General features: G+C 49.1%; 1 long non-coding RNA gene across 1 annotated transcript; it reads left to right on the plus strand.

Annotated features, from left to right (window-relative positions):
- The first annotated feature begins 271 nt into the window (after positions 1 to 271).
- LOC125113634 (uncharacterized) lies at positions 272 to 16,708 on the plus strand. The gene is made up of 3 exons (XR_007131521.1): positions 272 to 491; positions 593 to 656; positions 16,440 to 16,708. It is a non-coding gene; the product is annotated as an uncharacterized LOC125113634 (long non-coding RNA).
- Positions 16,709 to 20,915: the final 4,207 nt, after the last annotated feature.

A 20,915-nucleotide genomic window follows, 5' to 3' on the forward strand; every position in this document is an offset into this window, starting at 1 on the left:
CTCAGCGGTAAGGAACCCAAATAGTATCCATGAAGATCCTGGGTTTGATCCCTGGCCTCGCTCAGTGGGTTAAGGATCCTGAATTGCTGTGAGCTGTGGTGTAGGTTGCAGACACAGCTTGGATCTGGCGTTGCCTGGCTGTGGCGTAGGCTGGCAGCTCCAGCTCCCGTTTGATCCCTAGCTTGGGAACTTCCTTATGGTGCAGGTGGGGCCCTAAAAAAAAAAAAAAAAAAAATTACGTAAATAAATACATAAATAAATAGCACCCAGCTAGTGGCTACAGGGTTGAACTGGCTTTGGCAGAACTTGTATGTATCTCCAAGGCTTTCCACCCCCATGACACCCTCCAAATCTCAGTTCCGTCAAGTTTATTGCCCTTGGGTGACCCAGGCATACTTCATCTAGGCTCCTTGACAGCAGAAGAAGTAAGCAAACACTCGGCTCACTGCTCTGCAATTTCTCTGCAAGCTCTCAGACTCCTTCACACAGCGGTGAGTGGGAAGGTGGGTTGGGAAAGGCTTACTGAGATGTTAGTAATACGGGTGAGAAAATTTCAGCTCTTTGCCAAGCATTTTCTTTGTTGACACAACAGGTTTATCTGCTTCTGAGGAGAGGGCAGCAACGGCCAGCTCTGAAATGAAGTGCCTGAGTCCCAGGTGGGTTATATTTCTAGTCCAGTTTCATGTGTGTTTAAACTAATGTAAATGATTAGAGCTGTGTACGCTTGAAGGTGCAATGTTACCACTATTTTAGAAGCAAGCCCGTGGGAATTACGATTACATAACCAGAGAAGCATCTGAAGAGTCCTGGGTTGGCACGGAGGAAAGCAGCGCAGGATGGGTTTAAGCTTCTCATCGGGGCACCATCTTTCCAGAACGGAATAATCTCACTGTAATTGGGTGATATCGGCAAAGATCTGGGACAAGGGAGGTGACTGGGAAGGGTCGATTTACACAAACAGGCACTTGGCAAAAGAAAGGAATAAGAAGGGACTTCCTGGAGTTCCCGTTGTGGCGCAGTGGTTAACGAATACGACTAGGAACCATGAGGTTTCGGGTTCGGTCCCTGCCCTTGCTCAGTGGGTTAACGATCTGGCATTGCCGTGAGCTGTGGTGTAGGTTGCAGACACGGCTCGGATCCCGTGTTGCTGTGGCTCTGGCGTAGGCTGGTGGCTACAGCTCTGATTCGACCCCTAGCCTGGGAACCTCCATATGCCGCGGGAGCGGCCCAAGAAATAGCAAAAAGACAAAAAAAAAAAAAAAAAAGAAGGGACTTCATGGTGTGGCTCAGTGGAAACAAATCTGATTAGCATCCATGAGGACGCAGGTTCGATCCCTGGCCTCGCTCAGTGGGTTAAGGATCTGGTGTTGCTGTGGCTGTGGCATAGGCCGGCAGCCGTAGCTGCGATTCGACCCCTAGCCTGGCAACCTCCATATGTCGCAGGTGCAGCCCTAAAAAGCAAAACAAAAAATAAAAAAATAAAAATAAATAAAGTAGGCAAATTCATAGAAGCAGAAAGTAGAGTGGGGAATATAAGGGTCGCAGCTGTGGCTCGGATTCAATCCCTGGCCTGTGAACTCCCATATGCTGCAAGTGAGGCCATGAAATTGAAAGAAAGAAACTCCCAAACCCAAATATTTATTGAGCACCTACTGTGTGTTATGGTTGTTCCGATGAGTAAAATACTGTCTCTGCCTCAAGAAGCTCAGTGCAAACAATAACTACCCAAAGAGGCAAGAGCTTGATAGGAAACGTGCCAGGAGTGTCTGGAGGAAGGGGGATAAACTCTGCCTGGGCAGAGTCACCCAAAGTGACATTTGAGAGAGTCTTTTTGTTTTTTAATTTTAATTTAATTTTTTTTTTTTTTGCTTTTTTGGGCTGCATCCAAGGCATATTGGAGGTTCCCAGGCAATGCAGGATCCAAGCCTTATCTGCGAACTACACCCCATCTCATGGCAATGCCAGATTCTTAACCCACTGAATGAGGCCAGGGATCAAACTCGCATCCAGTTGGGTTCATAACCCACTGAGCCATAACAGAAATTCCTGAGAGAGTCTTGAAGGACAAGAGAGCCACCGAGGGAGGACTCCAGACAGAGGTGACAGATGTGCCAAGTCAGGGAGGTGGTCAAGGCGCAGTGGGTTCTGAGGCTGGGGGCTGGGGATGAAGAGCGGGGCCAGGAGAACAAAGCGTGAGATGACCTCACAGAGCAGGGTGGGCTTGGAGGAAGGCCTAAGGATGCCACGCTGGGGACTTTGAACCTCACCCCCCAAAGGCAGCACGGAGTCTGAGAACTAGAGAAGCGTTTTATTTTATTTTACTTTTTATCTTTTTGTCTTTTCCAGGGCTGCTCCTGTGGCACACGGAAGTTCCCAGGCTAGGGGTCTAATTGGAGCTGTAGCTGCCGGCCTACACCAGAACCATAGCAACGTGGGATCCAAGCTGCATCTGCGACCTACACCACAAGTCACAGCAACGACGGATCCTTAACCAACTGAGCAAGGCCAGGGATCGAACCCGCAACCTCATGATTCCTAGTCGGATTTGTTAACCACTGAACCACGACGGGAACTCCTAGAGAAGCGTTTTTTATTTACTTATTTATTTTTGTCTTTTTGTTGTTGTTGTTGCTATTTCTTGGGCCGCTCCCGGGGCATATGGAGGTTCCCAGGCTAGGGGTTGAATCGGAGCTGTAGCCACCGGCCTACGCCAGGGCCACAGCAACTCGGGATCCGAGCCGCGTCTGCAACCAACACCACAGCTCACGGCAACGCCGGATCGTTAACCCACTGAGCAAGGGCAGGGACCGAACCCGCAACCTCATGGTTCCTAGTCGGATTTGTTAACCACTGCACCACAACGGGAACTCCCTAGAGAAGCATTTTAAACAGAAGAGTGTACAGATCTGTGTGTAGGAAGCTAATGGGCATTGTGTTAGTTTGTTGCCATAACAAAACCTCCCAGCCTGGGTGGCTAAGACAACAGACGTTAAGTTTCTAACAGTCCTGGAGGCTGGAAGCCTTGAGATCAAGGCATTGGCAGGTTCTGTTTCTTCTGAGACGTGTCCCCTTGGCTTTGCCAATGGCCATTCTCTGTCTTCACCCGCCCTTCCCTCTGTGTGTGCACATCTGTGTCCAGATTTCCTCCTCTTCTAAGAACACCAGAAAGACTGGATTAGGGCCCCCTAAAGATTTTATTTTAATTTAAATACTCTTGAAAACGGAGTTCCCATAGTGGCGCAGTGGTTAACGAATCCGACTAGGAACCATGAGGTTGTGGGTTCGATCCCTGGCCTTGCTCAGTGGGTTAAGGATCCGGCATTGCCGTGAGCTGTGATGTAGGTTGCAGAGGCAGCTCAGATCCTGAGTTGCTGTGGCTCCAGTGTAGGCTGGTGGCTACAGCTCCAATTAGACCCCTAGCTGGGAACCTCCATGTACCACTGGAGTGGCCCTAGAAAAAGGCAAAAAGACAAAGATAAAATAAAATAAAACAAAATAAATACTCTAAGGAGTTCCCCTTGTGGCTCAGTGGTAACGAATCAGACTAGCATCCATAAGGATATGGGTTTGATCCCTGGCCTCACTTAGTGGGTTAAGGATCCAGTGTTGCCGTGAGCTGTGGTGTAGGTTGAAGAAGTGGCTCCGATCCCACGTGGCTGTGGCTGTGGTGTAGGTCGGCAGCTGTAGCTCTGATTTGACCCCTAGCCTGGGAACTTCCATATGCCGCATGTGTGGCCCTAAGGGGGGGAAAAGAACCTTATCTCTAAATATGGTTATAGTCTGAGGTACTGGGGGAATCAGGGCTTCTACATGTGAATTTTTGGGGTTCCACAACTAAGTCCATGGCAGACATCTATGCTGAAGGTAGGCTGGATAAGACAGACAGGGAGGTAGTGAAATGAACCACTTTTTTTCTTTTTTTCTCTTTTTGGCTCTACCCTTGGCATATGGAAGTTCCCAGGTCAAGGACTGAACTCGTACCTCAGCAGTGACCATGCTGGATCTTTAACCACTAGGCCATCAGAGAACTCAGAAATGAAACTTTTTTTTTCCCCCTTTCTTGGCCGCCCCATGGCATATGAAGTTCCCGGGCCAAGAGTCAGATCCCAGCCGCAGTTGTGACCTAGGCTGCAGCTGTATGCCATGCTGGATCCTTATTTATTTATTTTTTATTTTTTGGTCTTTTTGCCTTTTCTTGGGCCGCTCCCTTGGCATATGGAAATTCACAGGCTAGGGTTCTAATTGGAGCCATAGCCACCAGCCTATGCCAGAGCCACAGCAACGTGGGATCCCTGAGACGTGTCTGCAACCTATACCACAGCTCATGGCAACGCCGGATCCTCAACCCACTGAGCAAGGGCAGGGACCGAACCCACAACCTCATGGTTCCTAGTCGGATTTGTTAACCACTGTGCCACAACAGGAACTCCAATGCTGGATCCTTTAATCCACTGTGCCGGGCCAGGGATAGAACTTGTGTCCTGGAGCTGCAGAAATGCTGCTGATCCTGTTGTGCCACAGTGGGTGCTCCCAAAACAAATATTAAATTAAATTAATTAATTAATTTTTATTTTCTGTCTTTTTAGGGCCAGACCTGCAGTACATGGATATTCCCAGGCTAGGGGTCGAATTGGAGCTGTACCACAGCCACAGCTACTCGGGATCTGAGCCATGTCTGTGACCTACACTTCAGCTCATGGCGATGCCGGATCCTTAACCCACTGAGTGAGGCCAGGGATTGAACCCGGGTCCTCATGGATGCTAGTTGGGTTCGTTAACTGCTGGGTCATGACAGGAACTCCCTGAAACATTTTAAAAGTTCTTTCATACAAGCAAATGTACAAAAGAATGAAGCAGGATGAAGGTGAATGATGCTAAAGATAGGGGGGCATGGGGGGGACAGAGAGGAGGTGGTAGATTGGGAGGGTATTTGGGAGGTAGATTCAATAGTAATAATTGGGGGGAGGGGTGGGTCATAGCCCTGGGCCATTTCTCCGGTGGCCTTTTTGAGAAGAGGCTGAGGGCAGACACCAAGGCAGGCAACCCAGAAGAAGGGACAACTTTGGAGCCGTTTACTCAGAGTACCTACCTACTGTCGGTCCGTATTTGACAAGCAAATGACTTGAACCCTCTAAGTTTAGGAGGTAACAGCGTCCCTGATTGCAAAGTGATGAGACCCAGTTCTCAGCAGAGCATCCAGGACCTACTGCTTCCCTAGGAGTCGGACACTTGCTGTGTCTTCTCCCTGGAACTCTTTATCCTGTTGATGAATCCTGCTTCTCCATGTGCCTAAGACCTTAAGCGTGTGCCTGGACCAGCTCTAAACAAATGGATGGATATGTTTTCTCAGATCCCAAAGAAGCGGTGGGTGACAGGTCTGATTTTCAAGAACAAGGTTATCTAGAAAAATCACTTGGAGGGACCCAGAGGCAGTGAAAGGATTCCTTTGTTTCCTCTTAAACCACACTATTCCTATTTTGCGCCCCCTCAGCAGAGTAAAGCCAGTCTGTGTGACATCACTTACATTATAGACTTGTTTTTGACTCAATGCCAGAGGGAACCAGACCAGGGAGATCTCTGATTTCACTGAAAAATAGCCTCCAAACCTGAGTAACTTTTACAGCTTCCCCTTTGAGTCATCACCCCAGAATATGACTCTTCTGCCTTTTCTTCTTCCACACTTCTTCCTGCTGCTGGCTCATCACCACGGTGACTGTCTCTAAATTATCTCCTAGCACCTTGAACGTGGTACCACTAAGCCCCAGGTAAGAGGGGAGAAGGCAGAGGAGATGAGAATGGCAGGGTTCCTGCGTCCAGGAGCGTTTAGTCTCATGAGAGGATAAAGCAGGCACAGGATGATGAAATGGAGCTCAGGTCTTTTTTTTTTTTTAATTTTAAAATTTTCTTTCTTTCTTTTTTATTCTTTTTATGGCCCCACATCTGCATATGGAAGTTCCCAGGGCAGGGGTTGAATCTAAGCTGCCGCTGCAGGTCTACACTCGAGCCACAGCAATGCCAGATCCGAGTTGCGTGTGTGACATACGTCACAGCTCTGGCAATCCTTGATCCTTAACCCACTGGGGGAGGCTAGGGATTGAACCTGAATCCTCATGGAAACTGTGTTGGGGTCTTAACCTGCTGAGCCACAAGAGGAACTCCTTGGTGGCAGGAGCTATCACACTGGAAAGGGAGGCATGTGGTTCCCCAGGAGGCCTGCCAAGGAGGTCACTGGAACCCAGGTTTGAGGCCTCCAGCTGGTCACCTAGATGCAGCCTATACAAAACATCAGAGAGGCTGAGAAGAGGGGATGGAGATTAGAGAGAGGAGTCTTTTCTCTCTCTCTCTCTCTTTTTTTTTTTTTTTTTTGGCCATGCCCATGACATGCAGAAATTCTGGGGCCAGGGATAGAACCTGCACTACAGCAGTGACCCAAGCCTCAGCAATGACAATGCTGGATCCTTTAACTGCTAGGCCACCAGGGAACTCCGAGAGAGGATTTCTTTGAAGAGAAATAGGCAGTATGCAATAAGCTTTATCCCTTCATGGGGCAGAGGGCAGGATGGCACCTTCTTTCCTTGGTGTGTGAGGGTAGCTTCAGTGATGGCCTTTGGAGAGGCTGTTCAGTGTCCTGGGGTCTTAAGTAACTCAGGGACCAGAGTCGGATTCAGGCCTCTGGATTCTCACAGGTAAGGGGCTGGCTGAGGCCACAGAGAAGAGGGCTTGTGTGCCTGCACTTCCGATGCAAAGTGCACTGCAGACCAAAGATGCAAGTTCACTGCAGACCATGGGTGAACCACATAAGAGCGAGGCCTATGGGATATCACAGAGAATTCTAAGAGCAGAAGGAAGGGAGAGGTATTGCCAGGTCACCAGGGACCAAGGGAGGGCTCTCAGTGACAACTAGATGGGATGCTTCTGCCTGAGTCAGGGGCATGACAGATGGGAAATATTCCCAGTTTCCGGGGAGAACAGGAGGGAAGCTCAGAGAAAGAGGTGGCTTCATCCAGGAGTCATGGCTGGTGGCTGTTCACCTCTGCCCTCTCTCGATTCTAACCATGGAGATGTCAAAAGGTACAACTGGCAAGAGGAGGGAAGGAGAGAAGAAACCAATCCCATGCTTTCAGGGGCCAGCAGGAAGGAGACCAAGACTCACCTAGGCAGGAGTTTTAACTTTATTTTTTTTTTATTTTTTATGTTTTTCTTTTTAGGGCTGCACCTGCGGCATATGGAAGTTCCCGGGCTAGGGGTTGAACTGAATTGCAGCTGGAGCCTATGTGACAGCAATACTGGATCCAAGCCACATCTGTGACCTACACAGCAGCTTGTGGCAGTGCCAGATCCTCAACCGAGTGAGGCCAGGGATAGAACCTGCATCCTCATGGATACCAGTTGGGTTTTTAACCCAGTGAGCCACAATGGGAACTCCAAGAGATTTAAACTTTAATGGAGACTTGAGGAGTTCCCCTGGTGGCGCAACAGAAAGGAATCGGACCAGTAACCATGAGGTTGTGGGTTCAATCCCTGATCTCTCTGAATGGGTTAAGGATCTGGTGTTGCCATGAGCTGTGGCTGATGCAGCTCGGATCCTGCGTAGCTGTGGCTGTGGCGTAGGCCAGTGGCTGCAGCTCGGAATTGACCCCTAGCCTGGGAACCTCCATGTGCTGCAGGTGCAGCCCTAAAAAACAAAACCCCAAAAAAATGTAAAATGGAGACTTGACTATTACACCGGCTGGATGTTGGGACTGCATCATCTGAGAGTGAGCAGGAAGCCACAGAACCCACCTGGGAATTCATCTGAGAGCAGGGGACAAAGGGCGGCTCAGACAAGCCCCTTCAGGGGAAGGAAAGCATCACCTTCCCGACTGTATCCAGTGAGTTCCGCTCATTGAAGTACCGGCCAGATGCACCCACGATGATGATCTAAGACAGAATAACAGGCACACGTGTCCCTCACTCTAGCACATCCCACTAACACATCCTCCTGTGACGTGCCAGGCTCCAAGCTGGCTCTGAGGACCAGCAGAGAATGGAACCAGGCAAGGCCCTGACCCTTCCCAGAGCTGACAGTCTAGTGGGGAGACACCAACACCCCATCCCCACCCCAGACAAACGGACAGGCAGCCCATTTTGAGAATCTGATGAAGGAAGCATCGCATGGGGTGAAGAGCAAAAGAGGAATAGTTTCATGGAAGGGAGGTGACTGGGGGTGGATCCTGCAGAAGCCGACAGCCCTGGCTGGGCAGCAATGGCCGGGGGGACCTCCAGTCAGAAGGACCAGTGTTCTGGCCCGTGGTGGGAGAAGAGTGGCACGGTTCTGTGGGAGCAGAGGGGGCAAAAGACCAAATGAGTGTGATTCCATTCATAGGAAATGGAGTAGAATGGGCAATTTTTTTTATCCCTTTTGAGGGCCACACCTGTGGCATATGAAAGTTCCCAGACTAGGAATTGAGTTGGAGCACACAACTCAACTCATAGCAACTTGGAATCTGAGCCACGTCTGCTACCTACACCACAGATCACTGCAACACCAGATCCCCAACCCATGGAGCAAGGTCAAGGATCGAACCTGCATCCTCATGGATACTAGTTGGATTTGTTTCCGCTGTACCACTAAGGGAACTCCTGGGCAAATTTATAAAGATAGTTGATTACTGGTTGCCCAGGGTTGGGGACCAAGGCTTCTTTTTGGGATCATAAAGTTTTCTAAAATTAGATTGAGATGATGGCTATGTAAATATATTAAATGTACTGAAACCACTGAATTGTCTACTTTAAATGTGTGAATTGCATGGTATATGGATTATATCTTTTAAAAAGCCATTAAAAAGGGAGAATCTAGGAGTTCCCATTTTTGTTTAGTGGTAACAAACCCAATTCCAACTAGTATCCATGAGGACTCATGTTTAATCTCTGGCCCCACTCAGTGGGTTAAGGATCCAACGTTGCTATGAGCTGTGGTGTAGGTTGCAGACGTGGCTCAGATCCGGCACTGCCATCACCATGGCAGCTGAAGTTCAGATTAGACCCCTAGCCTGCCAACTTCCATATGCAGCAGGTGCAGCCCTCAAAAGATTAAAAAATAAAATAAAATAAAATAAAAGGAGGACCTTGGGAGTTCCCTGGTGGCCTAGAGGTTAAGTACCTGGCATTATCCCTGCTATGGCACTGGTTCCATCCCCAGCCCAGGAATTTCTGCATGCCCCCAGGGCACCCCGCCCTAAAGGGCACAGCACGATAAATATAGAATGATACACTCTATAGAAAATTCAGAATCTGGCAACACTAAACAATATACCACTTAGGAATAGGTGGCAAAGCTAAAGAAATCCAGGGAATGGCTCTGCAAATGTCAGGGGAGTGTTCCCTCTCGGAGTCTGGAGAGGGAAAAGATGAGTGGGGGCGGGGGGAGTGGTGAGCACAGAAGCCAGTGGCCATTGAGCAAACTTGATGTACCTGAGTCTTAACTGTGTGAGCGGTGGTTTCACAGGTGTAGTCTTTTTTTTTTTTTTTGTCTTTTGTCTTTTTAGGGCTGCAGCCATGGCATAGGGAGGTTCCCAGGCTAGGGGTAGAATTGGAGCTCTAGTCACTGGCCTACACCACAGCAAGGCCAGATCCGAGCGGCGTCTGTGACCTACACCACAGCTCAGTCAAAGCTAGATCCTTACACCCCAAGCGGGGCCAGGGATGGAATCTGCATCCTCATGGATCCTAGTCGGGTTCATTAGCCATGGAGCCTCCACAGGAACTCCAGTGCAGTCTTTATGAGTATAATTTGTACATCTCTTATGAACATTCTCTAGAATGAATGACACATTTCAAAATAAAGAAAACAGGGAAGGGGCAGGCCAGATGAGAGACAGATGGAAAGGCACTCGCTGTGCAGGTCCAGAGCCCCAGGCGAGATGTCTGCACTGAAGGAAGGAGAAACTGGGGAGCCAGTGGAAGTGTCTATGCAGGCAGCTGAGGGGATGAGAAAGGTGGTTTCAGAGGGGGTCCAGCTCTGTGGGCAGGATGGATGGGAGCAGGGACCGGCTTGAGGCGCGCATCCCTAGCGGAGTGCGAACAGGGTCTGAGCATGCGCCGAGGGGCAGTGGCGGGGTGGTTCCCCGGGGAAGGGCGTGAGGATCACTGGGCTGAAGCCAGAGGGTGAAAGATACGTAGGAGGATGCGGGGCGGCGCTGCCCCTGGTGGAGCTAGAAAGTGGGGGAGGAGAGGCTGGGAGAAAGAGAAGAACAGTTTAATTTTGGACGTGCACATAGGAGTGTAACAAAATACATCATTACGCAATGAGGTATCTCAGGAAAGGGCGGTGATTAACCCTTGGCACATTGTAGGTTCCCGGGTAATCACAGGGGCTTTCTAAGTGCTTTTTGGGCTTGGTCCCTTGAGGATCCTGCCTCTCTTTGTAGTTTCATCCTGTGCAGTATCGCAGTCTGATCTGCAGTGCTCGCTCCCACAGCTTCCCTGGGCTGCAGAACAAGACGAGACCTGTCGGCTTCTCAGGACCTTACTCTGGGGCCTTGATGGTACAGATCGGTGAGGCTGCTTTCTTGCTTGCCAGCTCAGGAAATTCTCCCCGAGTGAGTTCTCAGAAGTTCCAGCTTCCCGTTGTCCCGGGAACCTTACCTGGCTGTGTCTTGTGGGAGGAGCGGAGATGAAAGTCCCAGGAATAAGAGACTCCTGGGCCAGGGCATGAAGGAGGAATGGTTGCAAGTGAGTGACTGGGTCAGTGGAGCCACAAGCCTGACAGCTGAGTAGGCAAAGGCCAGATTGTTTGAGCTGATTGGACTTGATCCTTTCCTATAAGGATCACTGAAGCTATTGAAGGTTTTTTTCCTTTGTCTTTTTTTCAGACTGCAGCCAGGGCATATGGAAGTTCCCAGGCTAGGGGTCGAATCAGAGCTGTAGCTGATGGCTTACACCACGGCCACAGCAACGCCAGGTTCACGCTGCGTCTGCAACCTACACCGCAGCTCATGGCAACACCAGATCCTTAACCCACTATGGATGCCAGGGATTGAACCCTTGTCCTCATGGATGCTAGTCAGGTTCGTTAACCACTAAGCCATGAAGGGAACTCTATCCAACCATTTTTTAAAACTGAAGACAGCCTTGTGCCCGTCATTCTATTCATGGTCTTTTGACAGATGTGGAAACTGAACTATCTTCACTCCTGGAAGGTCAAAATAATTTCTAAAGATTAGAAAGTGGGAGTTCCCGTCGTGGCGCAGTGGTTAACGAATCCGACTAGGAACCATGAGGTTGCGGGTTCGGTCCCTGCCCTTGCTCAGTGGGTTGACGATCCGGCGTTGCCGTGAGCTGTGGTGTAGGTTGCAGACGCGGCTCGGATCCCGCGTTGCTGTGGCTCTGGCGTAGGCCGGTGGCTGCAGCTCCTATTTGACCCCTAGCCTGGGAACCTCCATATGCCACAGGAGTGGCCCAAGAAATAGCAACAACAACAACAACAACAACAAAAAGAAAAAAAAAAGAAAGTGGCTTGGCCAGGATTTAAGCCCAGGAAATCAGACTCTTCCACTGGGCCAGAGGTGTTTCTCAGCTGAGCCCTCCTCTTGGGGTGGGGCTGTAGGCCCTAGGTCCTAGGTGGGTCCTGAAGGCGGCAAGATCAGCTTTTTTTTTTTTTTGTCTTTTTAGGGCTGCACCCACAGCATATGGAAGTTCCCAGGCTAGGGGGTTGAATTGGAGCTGTAGCCACCGGCCATAGCCACAGCCACAAGCAATGTGGGATCCAAGCCTCGTCTGAGAACTACACCACAGCTCACAGCAACGCTGGATCCTTAACCCACTGTGCGAGGCCAGGGATCAAACCTGCACCCCGATGAATACTAGTTGGGTTCATTACCACTGAGCCACAATGGGAGCTCCCCAGCTAGTGTCTTGAAGTATGAATTGACCTTGAGTGAGAGGCGGGAGTCGGTGAGGCTACTACAGGTGAGGTGAAGAGGATGAAAGGGGTATATGTAGGGGGGCTTGGCAGGCTTGGTTACCTGCCATTTCTCTTCTTTCTCTGATTTTTTGGGGGTATGTGTGTGTGGGGCAGCCATGTGCCCATCTCTTAGGAGTGAATTGTGATTGGTTTTAAGCAAGTCGTGGCTAAGCTAATACTACTCTTTGCTAAGTACTTTGCTGCAGCCAGTGAAGGGTCATGTGACCAAATGTGTTAGTGAGACAAAGGGGACGTCTGTTGAGAGCTTGTGGAAAATATCGGATTCCCCCGATGGAGGTCAGGAACCTCAACCCTTCCTGTCTAGCTGCCTCCCTGCCTCCTGACTTTGAATGCAGCCATGAACCTGTTCCAGGAAGGGGGAGCCCTTCCAGGGCCTGAGAATAGAATCTTGTCTAACACTCGGAAAAGAATTGTCTAAGGAGACCCCGGAGCTGACAAAGCAAAAGATTTAAGGCGAAGGGGCATTCTGGGGGAGAGCAGCAGGATAGGGGAACCCAGGAGAACTGCTTTGCCATGAGGCTGGCTATCTCAGGTTTTATGGGAATGGTGTTAGTTTCTGGGTTGTCTCTTGCTCAGCCCTGTACTGGGTCTGGCCCAATGTCCTTCTTAGCAGCATGTGCACCTCTCAGCCAAGATGGATCCCAGCGCCAAAGATTCTGGGAGTTTGGTTGTCTCCTCCCTCCTTGTGGTCCCTCCCAAAATCTCTCTGTTAGTCTTTAGGGGAGCACCACATTCCTTATCAGGGCCTCCTGTCGTGAGACAACTCATGCAAATGGCTCTTGCTGTGACCGGCCAAGATGGGCAATTTCAGTCAGTGGTGCCCTAACAAATCCAGGCGCTGTGGCAGCCATCTGTGACCATGAAGCAACAGACACAAAGACAAAAAGCTGATAGATGGAGGGTGGCAGAGTAGAAAGAGCTGGGTCCTTAATGAGTTTGTGTAGCTAAACTAATGGCAATAAAGCCTTCCCTCTGAACTTATACATGAAAAAATAACCCCAAGTGACGGGGATGGAGTAGGACACAGGCAGTTGTCCAAGTCCCAATAGGGGACCGTCAATAGAGAGGGAAACTTTGGGAGACCACCGTAAGTTAATAACAGCTCGAGAAAGCCATCAGAACATAGCAGGCTTGCTTAATTACAAACCCACACATAAAAGCACCAGCTGTATCTCAGGTCATTCAGTGAAAGATCAAATGAGGCTTGCGTTCAAGTTCAGCAAGACAGTGACCCTTAGGACCAAGGGCAGGAGTTTAAGGGAAAGATGACATTCAAAGTAGGAGACCCTCATTATACAGACACCCGAGGGGATTCACCCTGTTTTACACCTGCTACCTCCCTTCTGCTGATTTGAATAAGCACCACGACAGTCCTAGTTTGATATCATAAGGTCTGATACTCTATTACCAGATACGAAGGAGGAGCTAATGATGTAAGCCTGACGTCTACGCAAAAAACGAGGCAGAGGCCGTCTTTTCCCTCCTCCCCAACTTTCCTTGGATTGTAAAAAATACAGCCCACCTAATGCTCAGGGCAGAGCCTTCTTGCCTAGGCTTGCATCTCTCATAAGCATCTTATCTCAATGAATCTATTGCTTGCCTATCACTTTGTCTCTTGCCAAATTCCTTCTGTGCTGGGGCACAAAGAACCTGCACCTCAATAAGTCCAGATGCTGGGTGAGTGCCTAATCTGAGTTTAGGCTGGCTTCGAATCTGGGTTTAGGCTGGCTTCGAGTCCCGGCACATGGGTTCAAGTTCCAATCTGGGTTCTGGCTAGGTTCAGGTTGTCAGTTTCAATTCAGTAAGACTCGGGTTTTTTGGCTGCACCACAATGGGAACTCCTAGTCATATTTTCTTTTCTTTTTTTTTTCTCCTTCCTACTTGTACTCTCCTTCCCTTTTCCCTTTAACCCACATGCTTCTTGACTGTTGGTTTGGAAGAAAGAAATTTCTCCTTGGTTGTACCTTTGTCAAGCTATCAAAAATATTCCAGGGCAGAGGGCAGAGAACTAAACTCATTCATTGCACTCCCGAGGCCTTTTACATACAGATGCTTTGCTTATCATTTAGTTTAGTGCCCAGAGGGAGGCTGGTAATTAAGAAACTTAAGGAAAAAAGACCTCAAGCAGGGAAAGTCATCAAAATTTGGAGGGAGTTCCTATCATGGCTCAGGGGTTAAGGAACCTGATGGGTATCCATGAGGATGTAGGCTTGATCCCTGGCCTCGCTCAATGAGTTAAGGATCTGGTGTTGCTCTGAGCTGTGGTGTAGGTCACAGACATGGCTCGGATCCCGTGTTGCTGTGGCTGTGGCATAGGCTGGCAGCTACAGCTCTAATTCAACCCCTAGCCGGGGAACATCCATATGCCTCAGGTGTGGCCCTAAATAGACAAAAGAAAAAAAAAAAAGAATTTGGACCTGGGGAGAAGGTAGATATAAAAATAAAATAACAAAGGAGTTCCCATTGTGGCTAGGCTGTAACGCCTTCGACTAGTATCCATGAGGATGCGGGTTCCATCCCTGGCCTTGCTCAGTGCATTAAGGATCCCGGGGTTGCTGTGGCTGTGGTGTAGGCCTGCAGCTGTAGCCCTGATTGGACCCCTAGCCTGGAAACTTCCATATGCTGTAAGTGCAGCCCTAAAAAAAGCAACAAACAAACAAAACCAACAAACCAAAATCACCCTCTGTGAACTGGAGTTTGACACTAGCCAACAGCCTCTACGTGGGTTAAGTCATGAGCCTCTGCAGCTGCCAACCTGCAGCTCCCCCAGAGCTGAGCTCAGGCTGGAGACCAGGAGGGAGGCGCTCTATGCTCTGGGAAAACCGGAAGAACAGGTCTTCAGACAGATGTTTGTTGAAGATTTCATGAGTCCACTTCTTGCATGGCCTCCTATCTAGAAAAACACTAAAACCCTTCATGGTGGTGGAGTTCCCATTGTGGCTCAGTGGTTTGCGAACCCGACTAGGAACCATGAGGTTGTGGGTTCGATCCCTGGCCTTGCTCAGTGGGTTAAGGATCTGGCATTGCTGTGAGCTGTGGCATAGGTCACAGACGTGGCTTCAATCCCGTGTTGCTGTGGCTCTGGTGTAGGCCGGTGGGTACAGCTCCGATTGGACCCCTAGCCTGGGAACCTCCATATGCTGCGGGAGCAGCCCAAGATAATGGCAAAAAGACAAAACAAACAAACAAAAAACTCTTTCGTGGTGGTGTCTGCTCCTCATGACTAGCAGTAACCTTCCCAAGATCAGCGGCTAACTTTGTAAAATGTGAGCATGACTGCTTAAGCTTTATCAGCTATACCTGGATATCCCATCAGGTATATCACCCATCAGCTTTATCACCCATCAGCTTTATCACCCATCAGCTTTATCACCTATACCTGGATATCCCCCTTTTCTCTATGGGGCAGTGTTTCAGAGCTTCTAAAATACTGCTTCCTGGGATATAGTTAAGTGGACTAAATGAAAGATGTTGAGGCAGAATTTTTTTGTGTGTGTGCGTTTTTGCCATTTCTTGGGCTGCTCCCGAGGCATATGGAGGTTCCCAGGTTAAGGGTCGAATTGGAGCTGTAGCTGCCGGCCTACACCACAGCTGCAGCAACGTGGGATCCGAGCTGCGTCTGTGACCTACACCACAGCTCACGGCAATGCCGGATCCTTAACCCACTGGGCAAGGCTAGGGATCGAACCCGCAACCTCATGGCTCCTAGTGGGATTCGTTAACCACTGAGCCATGATGGGAACTCCTTGAGGCAGAATATTAATTCAGATTGTCAGTGTAGGAGCAGGGGCTTCGATGCATTCTTTGATAGGGTCATGGATTAACATTTGTGGCTTAAAGGCTCCAGGGAGTAACATCCCCACAGGCCTTGTTTACTATAGGGAGTGTATCTACACCCAGATGGACACTAATCCCTAATCCTCTGTGACTCAGTTTATGGGAAGAAAAGGGCAAAGAAACCAAGAGACCTACAGGACATTTCCACCCCAAAAACCCCTATTGGGTGAGGACTGATATAGGTAATTGAGCAAGGTCAATGGGAGAGAATTGGTACCCCCCTCCATCCTTAAGGGATTAAAAACCCCCATAGGGCAAAGAGAGCGGGTGGGGGTGGGGGTGGGGGTGGGGTCTTCCCCTTCCCAGAAGCCCTGGAAGCTATTTGCTTTCCTTATTTTATTTTTTTTTCCTAGGGCCACTCCCACAGCATGTGGAGGTTCCCAAGCTAGGGGTCGAATTTGAGCTGTCGCCACTGGCCTACACCACAGCCACAGCAACGCGGGATCCAAGCTGCCTCCGTCACCTACACCACAGTTTATGGCAACACCGCATCCTTAACCCGCTGAGCAAGGGCAGGGATCGAACCCACAACCTCTTGGTTCCTAGTCGGATTCGTTAACCACTGAGCCACCACAGAAACGCCTATTTGCTTTCCTTTAATGAAGACTTTGCTTGCTTGCTGCCTGTGTGTCCACAGAGTTTGTTCTTCGACTGTGTGAACAAGAACCTGGATTCTGGTAACATCTTTCCAGCATCAGTGTCACAGTCAACCACTCCCAAGGGTGAGCCAGTGAGCCCTCAGGAACGGATGAAAGAAAGAAGATCGCTTGCAGCTGCGTGATTCCATTAAGCTCAACCTTTCTGTCTTCCCATAGAAACTGGTTTTCTGTAAATCTGGTTTTCTCGAAAACTTTTGTTCCTATTACCTTCCCTTTGTTGCCAAAACTCTTTTTTTTTTTCTTTTGGTCTTTTTGTTTTTCCTAGGGCTGCACCTGTGGCATATGGAGGTCCCCAAGCTAGGGGTGAATCAGAGCTGTTGTCTCTGACCTAAGCCAGAGCCACAGCAACACCAGATCCAAGCCGCGTCTGCGACCTACACCACAGCTCATGGCAACACTGGATCCTTAACCCACTGGGCAAGGCCAGGGATCGAACCCACAACCTCACGGTTCCTAGTTGGATTTGTTAAATACTGAGCCACAACGGGAACTCTCTGTTGCAAAAACTCTTAAATCCTAGCTCCCCCCTCACCTCCACCGAGCTGTTTCTCAGGGCTACCTGAGATGCTGTCTCCCAGGCTTCAGTCCTAATTTTGCCCCAAATAAAACTTAGCTCTCAATTTTCAGGTTCTGCATTTTGTTTGTTTGTTTTTTAGGGCTGAACTTGAGGCATATGGAGGTTCCCAGGCTAGGGGTCTAATTGGAGCTACATCAGCCGGCCTACACCACAGCAACACAGCCACAGTAACTCAGGATCCAAGCCACGTCTGCAACCTACACCCACAACTCATGGCAATGCTGGATCCTTAACTCAATAAGCAAGGCGAGGGATTGAACCTGCATCCTCGTGGATACTAGTTGGATTCGTTTCCGCTGCACCACATTGGGAACTCCCAGGTTCTGCATTTTTAAATTTTTTTTTTAATTTTTAAATTTTTTATTATATTTCATTTTCTTTTTTTGTCTTTTTGCCATTTCTTGGGCTGCTCCCGTGGCATATGGAGGAGGTTCCCAGGCTAGGGGTTGAATTGGAGCTGTAGCCACCGGCCTACACCAGAGCCACAGCAACGAGGGATCAGAGCAGCATCTGCAACCTACACTACAGCTCACAGGAACGGCAATGCTGATCGTTAACCCACTGAGCAAGGCCAGGGATCGAACCAGCAACCTCATGGTTCTTAGTTGGATTCGTTAACCACTGTGCCGCAACGGGAACTCCTGCATTTTTTTTTTTTTTAAGTCGATGTGTCCAAAGTGTGGCAATGCTATTCGGGGTAGGAGAGCTTTGCATGGGCCCTAGGCTCAGAATAAGGAGTCTTTTTTTCTCTTCCCAGGGACTGGTTTGTGACACAATTTGGGCCAGTGAGACTGATAGGGATAGAGTAGGCACAGGTAGTTTAGAAGTCCCAATAAAGGACCATGGATAATAAGGGAAACTTAGGGGACATTGGTAGATCACTGTAAGTAAATCAATTTTTCAGAAAAAGCCATCAGCACGAGGCAGGCTTGCTTGGCTAGTGGAGGTGGGAGAATAGCCTCAGGTCCTTGGGCGGGGGTGGGAAGAGGCCTGCATTCACATTCAGACCAAGGGCAAGAGTTTGGGGACTGCCCTTCCGCTGACTTGAATACACACCCTATCAGATACTAAGGTGGAGCTGCTACTCCCAGAAAGGAAGAGGCCGGCTTTTCCAACCCTCATGCCCCTTGGAGGATAAAACTGTAGCCCACTGGAACCTTGGGGCAGAGCTTCCTTGTGTGCCCGCTTGCATCTCTCACAAGCGTCCTATCCTAATAAATCTATTTCTTGCCTATCACTTTGTCTCTTGTTGATTCCTTCTGCACAGAAGCATAAAGAACTGAATCAGAGTTCCCGTCCTGGTGCAGCAGAAACAAACCAGACTAGGAACCATGAAGTTGCAGGTTCGGTCCCTGGCCTCCCTAACTGGGTTAAGGATCTGTCATTTGCCATGTGCTGTGGTGTAGGTCACAGATGTGGCTTGGATCTGGTGTTGCTGTGGCTGTGGTGTAGGCCGGCAGCTTCAGCTCCGATTAGACTGCTAGCCTGGGAACCTCCATATGCTACAGGTGCGGTCCTAGAAGGACAAAAGACAAACAAACAAAACCCCAGAACCTCGGTAAGTCCAGACATCGGATGAGTGCTAATTTAAAACATGGGTTCAAGTCCCAGTCTGGCTGGGTTGAGTCCCAGCACGTGGGTTCAGGCTGTTAGTGCTGCCAGTTTCAAGATGAGAGGGGAAATCTGGTCGGGATCTTAGAGGAAATCCTTTGCTTTTAGTGATTGATTGATTATTTTTGGTTTTTGGCTACACCTGCAGCTTATGGATGTTCCTGGGCCAAGGATCAAATCTTGAGCTGCAGCTTCAACCTATGCCACAGCTGTGGCCATGCCAGATTCTTAAGCCAATGTGCCACAGCAGAAACTCCTCCTTTGCTTTTAAAAGAGGTGAGCCTGCTCCTTTTTCAGCTTCTTGGTGCGCTATTGTGAGAATTAACATATGTTTTTTCTTTTTTTTCTTTTTTTGTCTTTTTGCCATCTCTTGGGCTGCTCCCGTGGCATGTGGAGGGTCCCAGGCTAGGGGTCTAATCGGAGCTGTAGCTGCCAGCCTATGCCAGAGCCACAGCAACGCAAGATCCGAGCCACGTCTGCGACCTACACCACAGCTTGTGGCAACGCTGGATCCTCAACCCACTGAGCAAGGGCAGGGATCGAACCGGCAACCTCATGGTTCCCAGTCGGATTTGTTAACCACTGCACCACGACGGGAACTCCAAATGTTTTTTCTTTCAAAGGAAGTCTTGGTTACTCCCTTTTGTTCCTGCTTTGTCTGAGAAACCCTCCTCTTTCCCTTTTCTCCCAGTAATAATTTGTTTCAAATTAGCCAACCCAGAAGAATGTGCACCCTGACCTGACCCATGAGAAGGGGACAGATGTACCGCCTGCGTTAGGGATAAATGGGGGGGAGGGTCTTCTTCACGCGTGCTTTTTGAACACTTGCACCTTTCTGCAGAAGTAAGGAGCCTTGTCAAGATCTCCCCATGTTCGTGTGTCTTTCTTTCCAACACTGACAATCTGAGGCAGAGTCATTTTGCCCCCAACACTGTGAAGAGGTGATGCCTGGAACTATGGTAAGTTTTTGGGCGACCATTCGAGGAGCCCAAGCAAAGGATAAACCAACATATTAAGGACAGTAAAAAAGGAAAAAGATAATCTGGGTCCTTGATTTTGTTTAGCCTCCATATGAACCAACCCTGGAAAGTTCCCCTTCTGAACTTATTAGACTGATAAAAAGGGAAGAAAAAAATGTATCTAAGACTGGGATTGGAAACATACAAGATGAACCTGGGAGCAACTTGTGGTGCCAGAAAATCAGGAGGTGCTTACCAAAAAACCCTTCAGCTGCATCTCCTCCTCCCCTCCAAGGATGGAGATGTGTCAGAGGGACACAGCTTGGTGTTCCCATCATGGCTCAGCAGTTAATGAACCCAACGGATATTCATGAGGACGTGGGTTCGATCCCTGGCCTCACTCAGTGGGTTAAGGATCTGGCGCTGCTGTGGCTGTGGTGTAGGCTGGCAGCTACAGTTCCTATTTGACCTCTAGCCTGGGAACCTTCATATAGTGTGGGTGTAGCCCTAAAAACAATAAAAAAGGGCGCAGCCGAAAGAGCACCCAATGCCCTATGGCCAAAGCTGAGCACAAAGTTATTAAGATATTTTGGAGTGTAATCCAAAGTATAAAATAAATATCCACTCATATTTATTTAAATCACTAATATAAGTAAGTAATGGAATAAGTAATAGAGTGTAACTGAACCTGTGAGGTTCTTGGACACCCAAGCATTTCTGTGTCCCCCATTTCTTGTTTTTAGGGAATAAGCTTCCATCTCCAAGACCCTCTCTAAGTTCTAAAGGGCAGTTGCTAATCCAGGAAGGGAAGGGATGCAGAGACCAGGGAGGAGCCGTCAAGGGACAATAGTGCAGCCACGGGGAAGGGTCCTGGTTCCTCCTCAAGAAACATACATAGCAATATCTTTGAGCCATTCACTAGAACTCAAACTCCCAACAAACAAAAGAACTACTTGAAGAAGAAGGACCACCAGAACCAGTTCCAGGGCTACTAAACACCAGCTTTGAGAAACAATGCAAGCTTGCCTCTGTACTGATCCTTATCTACAGCCCGATTTTTCCACTCCCCATACTATAAAACCACCTCCTAATCTCTCCCATGGGGCGGGGGGCACGTTCCTAAGGCATTAGCCTGCTGGGCCCCCCTTTGACTGGCAAAACAATAAAGTTACCTTGTTCTCCATCACCCAAAACGAATTCCACATTTCTATTCGGCAACATGGACAGAGGCCGAGTTTCGACAACACGAGGAAGAATGCAAAAATCTGTGCAGAAAGATTTCAAATAATTTAGGCTGTGCTCAGGGA

This window comes from Phacochoerus africanus, chromosome 1 (assembly GCF_016906955.1).
Source record: "Phacochoerus africanus isolate WHEZ1 chromosome 1, ROS_Pafr_v1, whole genome shotgun sequence".
In the NCBI taxonomy this organism is placed as follows: domain Eukaryota; kingdom Metazoa; phylum Chordata; class Mammalia; order Artiodactyla; family Suidae; genus Phacochoerus; species Phacochoerus africanus.